The sequence below is a fragment of the Oncorhynchus nerka genome, linkage group LG22 (assembly GCF_034236695.1).
Source record: "Oncorhynchus nerka isolate Pitt River linkage group LG22, Oner_Uvic_2.0, whole genome shotgun sequence".
Lineage (NCBI taxonomy): Eukaryota > Metazoa > Chordata > Actinopteri > Salmoniformes > Salmonidae > Oncorhynchus > Oncorhynchus nerka.
The window spans coordinates 36504323-36514872 of NC_088417.1; the positions used below are offsets into that span (position 1 = coordinate 36504323).

Below are 10550 nucleotides of genomic sequence, written 5' to 3' on the forward strand. Positions count from 1 at the left end.
GGGGTGCAAAGGAACTAAAAATAAATAACAATATGGGGATGAGGTAGTTGGGTGGGATATTTACAGATGGGCTATGTACAGGTGCAAGGATCGGTATGCTGAAAGTTAGTGAGGGAGATATAACACTCCAGCTTCAGTGATTTTTGCAATTCGTTCCAGTCATTGGCAGCAGAGAACTGGAAGGAAAGGCAGCCAAAGGAGGAGTGGGCTTTGGGGATGACCAGTGAAATATACCTGATGGAGGGCGTGCTACTTGTGGCTGCTGCTATGGTGACCAGTGAGCTGAGATAAGGCGAGGCTTTACCTTGAAAAGACTTATAGATGACCTGGAGCTAGTGGGTTTGGTGACGAGTATGAAGCGAGGGCCAGCCAACGAGAACATACAGGTCGCAGTGGTGGGTAGCATATGGGGCTTTGGTGACAAAACGGATGTCACTGTGATAGACTGCATCCAATTTGCTGAGTAGAGTGTTGGAGGCTATTTTGTAAATTACATCGCCAAAGTCAAGGATCGGTAGGATGGTCAGTTTTACGAGGGTATGTTTGGCAGCATGAGTGAAGGATGCTTTGTTGCTAAATAGGAATCCGATTCTAGATTTAATTTTGGATTGGAGATGCTTATAGTGACTCTGGAAGGAGAGTATACAGTCTAACCAGTCACCTAGGTGTTTATAGTTGTCCACATATTCTAATTAAGAACAGTCCAGAGTAGTGATGCTATACGGGCGGGCGGGTGCGGGCAGCGATCGGTTGAAGAGCATGCTTTTAGTTCTAATTGCATTTAAGAGCAGTCGGAGGGCACTGAAGGAGTGTTGTATGGCATTGAAGCTCGTCTACAGGTTTGTTAATACAGTGTACAAAGAAGGGCCAGAAATATACAGAATGGTGTTGTCTACGTCGTGGTGCATCAGAGAATCAACAGCAGCAAGAGTGACATCATTGATGTATACAGAAAAAAAGAGTCGGCCCAAGAATTGAACCCTGTTGCACCCCCATAGAGACTGCAAGAGGTCCAGACAACAGTCTGTTCGATTTGACACCCTGAACTCTGTCTGAGAGGTAGTTGATGAACCAGGCAAAGCTGTCATTTGAGAAACCAAGGCTGCTGAGTCTGCCGATAAGAATGCGTTGACTGACAGAGACAAAAGCCTTGGCCAGGATGATGAAGACTGCTGCACAGTATTGTCTTTTATAGATGGCAGTTATGGAATCGTTTAGGACCATCAGTGTGGCTGAGGTGCACCCATGACCAGCTCGGAAATCAGTTTGCATAGTTGAGAAGGTACAGTGGGATTCGAAATGGTCGGTGATCTGTTTATTAACTTGGCTTTTGAAGACTTTAGAAAGGCAGGTTAGGACAGATATAGGTCTGTAACAGTTTGGGTCAGGAGTGTCTCCCCCTTTGAAGAGGGGGATGACCGCGGCAGCTTTCTAATTTTTAGGGATCTCAGACAATACAAAAGAGAGGTTGAACAGGCTAGTAATAGGGGTTGCAACAATTGTAGCAGATACTTTTAGAAAGAGAGGGTCCAGATTGTCTAGCCTAGCTGATTTGTAGGTGTCCAGATTTTGCAGCTCTTTAAGAAAAACATCAGCTATCTGCATTGGGTAGGCTTGGGCCAGTAGCTGTGGAGGGTACAGAGCTGTTGACCCGGTTAGGGGCAGCCAGGTGAAAACCAAGGCCAGCAGTAGAAAAATGCTTATTGAAATTCTCGATTATCGTAGCTTTATCGGTGATGACAGTGTTTCCTAGCCTCTGTGCAGTGGGGAGCTGGGAGGAGGTGCCCTTATTCTCCATGGACTTTACAGTGTCCCAGAACCTTTGGGAGTTTGTGCTACAGGATGTACATTTTGGTTGGTCGGAATGATTATCTATGAGGGTGCCCGTGTTTACGGACTTTACAGTGTCACAGAACTTTTTAGAGTTCGTGCTACAGGACGCAAATTTCTGTTTGAAAAAGCAAGCCTTTGCTTCTGAACTGCCTGTGTATATTGGCTCCTAACTTCCATGAAAAGTTGCATATCGCTGGGGCTATTTGACGCTAATGCAGTACCCCACAGGATGTTTTTGTGCTAGTCAAGGGCAGTCAAGTCTGTAGTTAAGCCCTTGGTTTGGTAATGTCGTGGAAATTTCCTGTATTTACCAAATCATGAGAGCAAACCACACACAAGTCAGAGTTATCATAAAGTCCATCTTTAATTATATGAGCTCCATCACAATCCTGTGACTCTCAGATCAATTCAGTGTCTATAAATGAATTCTCTGAGAGTCCTTACACATTGCAACTGAGATCCTTTATAGCAAAGACACACATAGCCAGACAGCCTTGGCCATACATTATCGTTCAGCTTTGTCTCCTAAACAATGTTCTTTTCTCAAACTCAGAACCATAAAACAAATCATCATATCAACAGGCATATATCAAATCCACCCCTCCTTGACAAGATCACAGAGACACATTGACTGGCACCCAGACATTGTGGAGCCAAGAGATACACGCTTGACCTCTCCCCTCTCTGCGGCCCAAGTAACTTAGTCCTGACACAGAGAACAGATGACTGCAACCCGGCCACAGTATTATACAAAAATAAACATTCTGATGAGAAGTAACTTACACACATATAATGAATATAAAACATCTTACCTATGTTACCAACTAATTCTGATTATTCCCCAACAGTAACCAAGGGCTATATCTGTTCTTTGTTTTAAAACATTTTAATGGGGCATGCTTATTTAAGATGGTGAGAAAAGTATTTTTAAAGAATAACCAGGCATCCTCTACTGGCGGAATGAGGTCAATATCCTTCCAGGATACCTGGGCCAGGTTGATTAGAAAGGCCTGCTCTCTGAAGTGTTTTAGGGAGCGTTTGACAGTAATGGGTGTCGCCGTTTGACCGCGGACCCATTACGGACGCTAGCAATGAGGCAGTGATCGCTGAGATCCTGGTTGAAGACAGCAGAGGTGTATTAACCTCATAGTCCGCCCCATCCCGCATGCGGTATCGTTACTACAGCCTCAAGCTCATTACCATAACGCAACGTTAGCGATTTCTAAAAATCGCAAATGAAATGTAATAAATATGCCTGCTCTCAAGCTTATCCTTTTCTTAACAATCCTGTCGTCTCAGATTTTCAAAATATGCTTTAGAACCAGAGAAAATCAATAATTTGTGTAAGAGTGGTGATAGCTAGCTTAGCATTTAGCGTTAGCATTTAGCACGCAACATATTCACAAAAACCAGCCAAGGAATCAAATAAAATAATTTACCTTTGAAGAACTTCAGATGTTTCAATGAGGAGACTCTCAGTTACATAGCAGATGTCCAGTTTTTCCTGAAAGATTCTTGTGTAGGACACATCGTTCCCTTTTGTTACTATGCATTTGGCTACCGAAACTAACCGAAAATTCAGTCACCTACACGTCAAACTTTTTTCCGAATTAACTCCATAATATCGACTGAAACATGGAAAACGTTGTTTGAATCAATCCTGAAGGTGGTTTCTCATATATCTCTCCATTGAAAGCACCGTCCTTGAAGCCTGCTTTGTTGTCTGATTCGAATGGAAAAACACTGGGAGCTGACTTTTGCGCACCAAATGCCACGCAGACACCAAGCGGGACACTTGGCAATTGTTGTCTCTTATGGTCAATCTTCCAATGATATGCCTACAAATACGTCACAATGCTGCAGAGACAAGATAAAGTGTCCGTTGATTCCTGTCGCATTCACAGCCATATAAGGCGGTCATGGAAAACGTAGCCTCAAAAATCCTGTTCATTTCCTGGTCGGTCATACATCTTGGTTTTGCCCGAAGCATTTGTTCTAAGGGACTCACAGTGAAAATCTTTGCAGTTCTGGATACGTAAGAGTCTCTTCTTTCCAAAACTATCAATTCCAAGCATATTCGAGCATCTTTTCCTGACAAAATATTGCGCTTAAAACGGGCACGTCTTTTTATCCAAAAATGAAATACTGCCCCTAGAGTACTAACAGGTTAAGAGGGCAGGTTGGTCAGGATTATATCTATGAGGGTGCCCATGTTTATGGATTTACAGTTAATTAGCCACTGCAAATGTCTTTGCTAGCAAGCATGACAGTGTCTCGAATACTGCAATACTCTCTCCAGCTATTTATTTTTTTACATTTTATGATGTCTCCACTTTCCAAGCATATTAGTCACCGGTCTTGGACTGGTCTTGGTCTCTAACCAAAATGTTAACAATAAATGTGCAGAGGTAAAATTAGGTGTGCAGGAATATTTTTCATACACTTCTACAATTTCAATTATTGGGTACCTACCATGGAAGATCATTTTCAGTACGTAATTGTTGAATTTGACATCTACATATATTTCAGGTTGTTGTGTATAATCAGAATTCATGTAAACATTACAGTTTTGAGAACAACTTAATAATAACATTAAAAAAGTGGTCTCTTGGCTCAACTTACCCCGGGGATGAGTTAAGTTGAGCTGCTGGACGGGGTAAGCCGCCTACACATTTCTGTATTGAATTAAATATTGCCACTGCCTTGTCCATCTTTATTTCCCAAGCACAATTCAACACACACACACACATTTTTTGTTTTATTTGTTTTAACCCTCCCGTCGTCCTCGTATTGTGTCTATTCCCCGCGTCCTCCGGGTCACCCTGTCCCGTCCTGGCTAAAGACCCAAGGTGTGCAAGTGTGACAGTATGCGTGTGAACAGCCATTGCAGATGTATATCTTACACCTGCAGCATACCGTGTGTGTCTTGGAGTCCTTCTTGGGTGGGCAGAGCTGACACCTCTTCCTCTTACTTGCCCCGGTGGCCGGGGCAACGAGCGGGGCAGCGGCCGTGCCAGCGGCGGGCTCCTCGCGCTGTTGATCACGAGCCGCCGTAGCACTCTGTAGGACTTTGACAAGTGCTGACGCCGCTTCGGTGCGGGGGAGATGCTGCCTTCTTTGGATCCGCGGCTTCACAAGTGCCTTTCCCAGCTGCTCAAGGAACACCCTGCGCTTGTTCCGCTTGCGAGGCATCCAGTCATGCTTGATCTCTTGCCATATGACAAAGGCGTTGTAGGAGGACACGTCGAGGATGATGTGGAAGACGACCAGAGGCCAGCGGGCAGTCATCCGTCTGCAGCTGTAGGTGCCGACCACCTTGTCTAGGTTGTCCACGCCACCCTTGTAGCAGTTGTAGTCTAGGATGATGGCCGGCTTCCTGTCGCACGATTGCTAATGTCGCCCTCTGTGTGCGGCGTGCTCAAAAGTAGCACGTTCTTGTTTTTCTTTGTCAGGTAGGACACTAGAGTGGTGGTGGGCGTGAAGGCAAACCTGGAGGACAGGACCTGTCTGCCCCTGGACTCGAGCAGTGCGGGCGGGAACTCGGGCTTGTTCTTTCTCACCGTGCCCACCATGGTGAGGTTCCACTCGAGGAGCCGCTGGCCCAGTTCGTAGGAGGTGAAGAAGTTGTCACAGGTGACGTTGCGACGTTGCGTTGTCAGATCGAGGACGATGCGCATCCCCTGGTTCTTCACGGGGCCTCCGCTGGCCGCCTTGCCGGTGTACACCGCGTAGCTGGACTTGGCGTCGCAGGCCACCCACGACTTCATTCCGTATTTCGCCGGGTTGCTGGGGATGTACTGACGGAAAGGACAGCGGCCTTTTGCAAAGGGGAGAAGAGATTAGTCTCGTTACTGTCTCATTGGGGCCAACGGCCTTTTGTGTTACACACGCTGCTAGTGCTGCCACAGCCACTGGTACCGCTGCTACAGCTACTACCTCTATTGACATACACACACACACGCACACGCGCACACGCGCACGCACAGTACCTCTGAACGGGACCAGTTGCTCGTCCACCGTCACGTCAGGCCCCGGGTTGTAGAGGGCCGGCAGCCGCGCCTCCCACAGGTCCCAGACCTCTCGTATGGCTGTGAGTTTGTCCGTGGCGAGTCTGATGGTTCTCGACTGGCGGTCGTCGAATCGCAGCAGCCTCGAGTACTTGTGAAAGACCTTGAGCGGCATGGTGGCTCGGAACACGGTCCTGCCGCTCTTGGCGTCCCACAGGCTTGCCGCGGCCTCGCCTCGGGACCTGTAGACACCCGCTAGGATCAGCAGCCCTACGTAGGCACGCAGGTCCGTGGCGTCCATTGGTCGCCAGCCGTCGCCGTATTTTCTGTCCCCGTGCAGGTTCGTCATTTCCACAATCATCCTTTCTATCGCCGGTGTGACAAACGGGTGGCAGGAGGATGGGATGTCGCGGGCCTGGGTCGCGGCATAGGCTGTGGGGCCCGGAGTCTCGTCCGGCCCGGCGTGGCAGATCGCGAGGGCCCTGCGGTGGTGGCCGCAGCCGTAGGACACGGGGGACCATTCGTTTTTGGCATTTTTCGACAGCAATGGCGTCTCCCTTTGGTCCGGGGTTGAGGAGATGTCTTCCTCGTGTTGGTCCTCATGCTCGTCCTCGGGGGCTTCTTCGGGCTCTTCCTTAGAAGAGGGAGAAGAAGCATCGTCGACCTCGCGGCGCTCGGGTTGTATTACTCACCGTCTTCGTCTTCTGAATCCTCTCCCTCTTCATCCTCCTCTAGTAGTAGTAGTAGTCTTTTTGGTCCATGCTGGACAAGATCTGTTCTAGATCCTGCCCGGCCGTAAAACGCACGGCCATGGCCGCTCGGGTCCACTGATTGGGTCCACTGAGGGTCGGGGAAGAGCACACTTGGCACGGGTGGGGCGCCGGTCACTTTGTGTGTGTGTGTGTGTGTGTGTGTGAGGGTGTGTGTGCCGCTGACAATATTAGTATCCTCTCTACGGCCGGCCGTTCGGCTCTGACCCACGAGCACAGGGCACAGAGCACAGAGCGGGGAGCCACGCACAACCTCGCCACACTCGCAGACTCTCTACACTCAACGACATATGCCTCGCCAGTGGATGGCTGGGTCACTCTGACCCACGAGCACAGAGCGGGAGCCCTGGAAGCACAGGGCCTGGGTTGCTCTGACCCGTGAGCACAGAGCACAGAGCACAACTATAACACTTGGCTGCTCTCTAGCACACAGTTGGGCATGTCTGGACCTGTGTAGTGGCTGGCTGAGTCTCTCTGACCTGGGAGCACAGAGCACAGAGCAGGGAGGCAGGCACAACCTCGCCACACTCGCAGACTCTCTACACTCAGCGGCATATGCCTCGCCAGTGGCTGGCAGGGTCGCTCTGACCCACGAGCACAGAGCACAGCTATAACACTTGGCTGCTCTCTATCACACAGTTGGGCATGTCTGGACCTGTGTAGTGGCTGGCTGGGTCGCTCTGATCCATGAGCACAGAGCGGAGAGCTCAGAGCGGGGAGCCAGGCACAACCTCGCCACACTCGCAGACTCTATACACTCAACGGCATACGCCTCGCCAGTGGCTGGCTAGGTCGCTCTGACCCAAGAGCACAGAGCGGGGAGACACGCACAACCTCGCCGCACTCGCAGACTCTATACACTCAACGGCATACGCCTCGCCAGTGGCTGGCTTGGTCGCTCTGACCCAAGAGCACAGAGCGGGGAGACACGCACAACCTCGCCGCACTCGCAGACTCTATACACTCAACGGCATACACCTCGCCAGTGGCTGGCTAGGTCGCTCTGACCCAAGAGCACAGAGCGGGGAGACACGCACAACCTCGCCGCACTCGCAGACTCTATACACTCAACGGCATACGCCTCGCCAGTGGCTGGCTTGGTCGCTCTGACCCAAGAGCACAGAGCGGGAGACACGCACAACCTCGCCGCACTCGCAGACTCTATACACTCAACGGCATACACCTCGCCAGTGGCTGGCTAGGTCGCTCTGACCCAAGAGCACAGAGCGGGGAGACACGCACAACCTCGCCGCACTCGCAGACTCTATACACTCAACGGCATACGCCTCGCCAGTGGCTGGCTAGGTCGCTCTGACCCAAGAGCACAGAGCGGGGAGACACGCACAACCTCGCCGCACTCGCAGACTCTCTACACTCGACGGCATACGCCTCGCCAGTGGCTGGCTGGGTCGCTTTGACCCACGAGCACAGAGCAGGCAGCACAGAGCGGAAGCCCTGGAAACACAGGGCCTGGGTCGCTCTGACCCACGAGCACAGAGCACAACAATAACACTTGGCTGCTCTCTAGCACACAGCGGAGCATGTCTGGACCTGCGTAGTGGCTGGCTAGGTCGCTCTGACCCACGAGCACAGAAAACAGAGTGGGAGCCCTGGAAACACAGGGCCTGGGTCGCTCTGACCCACGAACACAGAGCTGGGAGCCCTCCACACACAGGACCTGGGTCACCCTGACCCCAGGACCACGGGAGGATTTTAAGCATATTTTAACTCAGGCTTAACACCTAACAAAAAATGTGTGCTTATTTTTTACACTTTTAACATTGGCCCTGTTGTTACCTCATATCCCAGCAATCCCAGCATCTTACCTCAGTCAATAATGTTATGTTAGCCCACACAGCTACAAGGATGCACTTTCATGCTAGGTTTAGGACCTCATATTGAAGCTTATAGAGACCCCAACTGATGTATAGAACAACCTTAAAATGACCTACTGTACTTTGGTTTATATACAAGCATCACCAACACTATACATTCATTTGACTTGGTGAAAATCCATTTTTTGGACCTTGCTTACCAGTTTTACCATGTGGTTTCTTCAAAGACTCAATGAAATGATGACTTCTTCCTAAATATTTGGTCAAATTATACATTTTGTGTATGGTTTCCTACAAACAAGGGTGGCTCAATTTACACCTTTGGCTAAATTTATCCCAATCTCCCCTAAGGTGGAAAAGTGTGAATCTCTGCTTTTGTTTGCTTTCTGCTAAATACTTTGAGTCTGACTGAGCCTGTCTGGAGTGCCAGGTGGGTGGGGTTTGCACTTTTGGGACTATTCCATTGGTTGGAATTAAACTCTGTTGTAGCATACAAAAACTTATATTAACCTTACCTTCGAAATCTAGTAGCCAACTTTTTCCACACTTCCAGATTTGAATCAAATCAATCTACTGCTGACATAGCTTACCCTACAAGTCGCCCCCATGGTGGTAATAAACCCATTTCTAGTAGTGGGGATAGGTTTTTCTCTCTTTCTGTTTTTGACCGAGTTAGTATATCCTTCGTATCAGGATGTGTGAATGAAACAACTCCCTTTATTTCCTTCATACATTGAGGTGGAGCCCAGGCTGTAGTGTTACTGAGTGCTTCTGTTGAGCAGATGTGCACAGTGTGGCGCCTGTTTGATTCCTCTTTCTTTTAATGACTAAGGGGAATAAGGGAAGACTCTGGGAGGTCAGGCGCAGCAGGGAAAGGTGTCCAAAAGAGTAGGGCCTCAGTCCTCATCTCAGCAGGAGAGTGAGAGAGGTGAGTCGTCCAGTAGCCGTCACTGATCCTGGCTAGCGTCTGACTGTGGACCCAGTCCCGAAGCCCCACTTCTCCTAGAACTATCGACATATGGGTCAGCGGCCGGGCATCCAGGACAGCATGGTCATGTTTTCCCAGACAACCTCAAAAGCGGCGTCGCGAGCCCCTGGCAATGTCTGAAAACACGAAACAGTAAACAGCTGTTCCGCTCGGATTGTAGCTCTAGTTAATACCAGCAGACAGGGAAGCAGGAAAGGGGGAGATTTACAGCAATGCAGGGCCTGACTTGTTTTAATTGCCCACTGTTTTTTGGGGGAACTAGAAAGATGGGTCCCAATAGCTCCCATATTTCGGTGAAGTGCGTGATCTTTTTTTTTGTTGGCTCTAGCTCCTTCAGCTCTGGGTCCTGTAAAGCCGATAACTGTGGGCCTGGAGGGCTCGGAAAGTGAACTTCTTTGTATACAGCAACTGTATATCAGTGTATGCCAAAGGACATTCCACATTTCACTGTCGTAACTAGTACACAATTGACATAATGCAGTGCTCATGCCAATTATGCAGTAATAGGGAATTATCGTAATTATGTCGAAAGAAATCTTTCCTCCATAGGCTACTAAAATAGCATCACATGGAGATAGTCAGATTTACCTCTCTCGTTGTAATTAACAGTTCTTTTATCTTACTCATACAATCCAATATCCGTCACATGTATCGTGCTTAACATACATTGCACCCACTTAAATGTTAATATGAAGTTGCAGACACTTGGCCTGGCAGGCTCAACAGTGGTTTAAAAGTCTGTTGACAGCATGTGCTGGCTTGCTAATGCAAAGTTTGCAGAAAACTTCTCAGCAATGAAAGAGTGATTAAATTTAAGATCCCAACATCTGTATGTGCACTTTTGTGTTTAGAGCCATAAACAGGCAACTAGCAATTACAATGTTTATTGTGACTCAATTACGGTACTCCTTTATATTCCTGCTGCTGATAAAGGCCCACTCCTTAATTCGATAAACAACCGTGGCAGCCATGACACTTGGTTAGTATTAGTATACTATACTGCCACTATTGCTTCTTCTTCTGATGTTTGATCCTCATATAGAATATCTCTCAAAGAAGAAGCTTCCTTAGTTCACCACCCTATTTTTGACATTAGCCTGAGAACATAGCTCACTGA

The 10550-nt window shown here is 48.6% G+C and overlaps 1 pseudogene; it reads right to left on the minus strand.

The window, feature by feature from the left end:
* Nucleotides 1-4650: 4650 nt before the first annotated feature.
* Nucleotides 4651-6565, minus strand: LOC115104522 (uncharacterized; annotated as a pseudogene).
* Between the last annotated feature and the right edge of the window lie 3985 nt (nt 6566-10550).